Here is a 3,689-nt window from a genome sequence, read left to right as displayed (position 1 = left end):
GGGAGAGAGGGGGACAGAGGGAGACAGAGGGAGACAGAGGGAGACAGAGGGAGAGAGAGTGGGAGAGCCCTCTGACTGATGCCTGGCCAAGGTTTAGAGGTTAGGTATGCCGAGACTTGCTCTAGATGAGGGGCATATCCAGGAGCGGGTACAGGCATGTCTGGGTCAGGAAAGGTTGCCTGCTTTTGAGTAGCGTGCAAGTCTGAGTAGTCTCAGCTCTCTATTCTCCCCCAGGAAGTCACTGACAAATAATTAGAGCTGTTGATTTATTAGTGGCAACAGCCACAGATCACTCCTCCAGAGGGAAGTGAATACAGACTGTCCCTGTAGCAGGATCCAGTTTTTTACCTGGAGTAAAAGTACCTCAGTGCAGTTGCCCAGGCTTGCCTGCAGGGTCTGAGCACCCGGGAGAAGCCTCCACCTTGTACTCTAAGCAAATCTGGCTTAGTATCTGTGGGCTGAAGAATGCTGCCAGGCACCGCACCACCAGGAACATAGTGGGAGGTCTGAGGGATGGATGGATGGAACTTCCGGGTATGCATTCTTGCCTATTTATTTGGTCCTTCTGGCTCACATACTGGTCATTCTGACCCAGCTGTCCTTGATTCATTTCCACTCCTTAAACTGACAGAAAGCAGCTGTGGGAACCACAGGCTACACCCCAGCTCCTCTGGGTTTTGCTTCTCCATCTGAACCAGTTGGAACTAATTATAAAGTTCCTGTTTGGTACCCAAATTCAATTTTATTTCAAGTACTCTTGAATAGCATACCACTTGCATGTAACCAGTCCTATTTATTCTTCTACATTAGGCACTGCGTGAGAACTGGCTGTTTTATTGTACAGTCAACAACGTTCTAAAGTATGTCTTGGTTTTCTAATCATCCCTGATTTTACACACAAGGAAGCCGAGGCACTGGGGCATTTTTACAAACTTCCTAAGACCACACAGCTATTTCGTGGAGAAAGCAGGATTCACACAGTAGCAGGCTTCAGAGGTTCGATTTTTAGACACACTACGGAGCTATGAGACCCTGGGGTGGTAACGCGAGTCATGTTTTTCTGTCTGAGGTTGCACAGCAGGGAGGGAGGAAAAAGCCAGGGCTGGCCTCTAAAATCTCTCTTCTCACCCTGTACTGGGTTAGCCTCACATGCAGTTCATAATGGCAGACCCTTGGAAGCAAAGTGGGCACATCCAACACAGAAACATTGGTTAGCCAGACACGGACGGTACAGAAGTCCAGAGAGACACAGATGGCACAGTAGTCCAGAGAGAGAGAGAGAGACATGGATGACACAGCAGTCCAGAGACATGGATGGCACAGCAGTCCAGAGTGTTTGGTGTGCCTAGAGGGCCCGAGGTACAATGATCATGTGAAAGGAGTTCAAGATTTAGTGACTATGGGAAGCCTTTTCAGTGAACACGTCCACAGTCTTACCTCGCTATGGAGACAGAAGAGTGAAGCCGTGTCTAGTCTTTGAGGCTAATCAACAAGCGTGTATTCTGATAATACAAACACTGGTAGCAGCGTGCTGGGTTGGGCTGCATCTGCTGTTGGAGGGAGTGTACAGAGGAAGTGAAATGTGTGGGCCCATACTCAGTCCACTAGGTACACTTGTAAATACACATTAAGCAACCCTGATGAAGAAACAATGCCTCGTTGGTAGAGCATACTCTTAGTATGCAGGGGGCCCTGGGTTTATTCCCCAGAACCAGAAAGACACACACACACACAGAAACTCAAAACAGGAGTCTCTGTGCCAGTTACTGTAATGATAAAACAAGGGAGACAACCTAAATTTTGACAATGGAGGAATAAATAAAATTTATTTATTTATTGAAAATTTTGACACACTGACTGAAAAGACAACACACAACCAGTCAGATAAATCTGTCAATGCCACACACACCTTCAAAACATTAGCTTATTGCATTTTGCTGTATGCATGCCTGTGCATCACATGTATGCAGTGCCCCCAAAGGCCAGAAGAGCCCTGAAGTAGAGTTTTGAGTAGATTGTTGAGAGCCAGCATGTGGGTGCTGGAGATTGAACTCAGGTTCTCTGGAAGAACAGCCAGTGGTCTTAATGGCTAGGCATCTCCCAGCTCAACACCACATATGTCAGTAGTATACAGAGATCTACAAAGTGCAGAGTGGGTGTGGGAACTTCAACACCAATGTGCACAGTGATCACTGTTTATGTAAATAATAAAAAGGCACACACAATTCTGTGCCGGTTGCTTGTGGGGAAAGGGAAGGGGAATAGAACATCAGAGATGAATAAAGGGGCAGTATTTAATTTACACACACACAGGTACTGTGTAGTACCTTCTTTATTCAATCTATTGATAACTGATACAGGCTAGTTTAGGCTACACACCTCCGTGTCAAACTTATTTAAGCCATTACCTATGTGCCCTTATTGCTTTTGTGTGTCCATGTATCCATGTATGATACACATGTATATGTTACATGTGTATAAGCATGCTCCATGTTGGATATATATGATCTGTGTGTGTTGCATGTGTGGATGTATGCATATCACGAGTCATGCTTCAGCGTGTTGAGTGCTGATATTGCAAGTCTCTACTTTCATGCCTGACCCAGGCTTGTTTGCATCAGCTCCGGGTGTGCCTCTGTCCTGCTGATCTCTTTCACAAGCTGGGCCCCATCAGGCTGCTGCCCTCAGCCTGATCCCCCCAGATCCCCTTCCCCACCTTACAGGATTTCCAAGCCTGACCCAGGAACAGCAAGAGGGAGTGGAGATATCAAGACTACAAACTCGTAAAACCATCATATGGGGTCATTGATCGACTGCAGCTGCCAGCCTACAGGACCGAGCCGGAGGGGACCCAGCAGAAGAATTCTGCTAATTCCCAGTTAAAGGATTTTTCTGTCATCAACTCAGGGAGGAACTCACCAGCTGTATTCCTGGCTGCCCTGTCCTTCCCTGCCCCAGGAGCAAAATGTAAGTGGAGACTGCTTTTTAAAAAGCCATCAGAGAATCTTCAGTGCTGTGTAAGAGGCTCAGAGTGAAATATATTAGGCGTGAACAGGTTATGGTTTTTCTTTTTGAAAATCACATAGGATAGAGGAGAAAAAATTAACATCTAAGGGTCTGTGAATCCAGTGTTGATCCTCAGAGCAGAGGTCATAGCTCAGTGATGGTCACCAACAGGTCACTTTCTGTGGTCAGCGCTGCCTTCCTAGATATGCAAACGCTTGGCCCTGAGTGAGTGGTCAGTAGGCATCAGCTTACTGACTGAGTGCAGAATGGTCAGCCGCCTGGCTGTGTACCTAATAGGAAGCTTCCATGGTCAGTTAGGAGGCCTTTTGTCTCTTGACTCAGACAATTCTGATCCTCACCAGCTGGTCTTTTTCCCTTTAGAATGGTCTACTTTAGATGACAGGGCGTTTATTTGTTTGTTTGTTTGTTTGTTTGTTTGTTTGTTTTTGCCAGCTCTCCTTTGTACTAAACAGGCCCTGGATGCTGGAAATTGGAAACAGGGTTTGTATTTTATGTGGCAAAAAATTTTTACCCAGCCAAGATGTCTCTACAATCTCTTGAAAGATTCATTTTGATGAATTTTCTATCAAAAATTTATTCATGGCCGGGTGTGGAGCACTCCTTTAATCCCAGCACTCGGGAGGCAGAGGCAGGTGGATTTCTGAGTTCAAGGCCAGCCTGGT

This window comes from Mus pahari, chromosome 3 (genome assembly GCF_900095145.1).
Source record: "Mus pahari chromosome 3, PAHARI_EIJ_v1.1, whole genome shotgun sequence".
Classification (NCBI taxonomy): Eukaryota; Metazoa; Chordata; class Mammalia; order Rodentia; family Muridae; genus Mus; species Mus pahari.
This window is presented reverse-complemented; position numbering follows the sequence as displayed.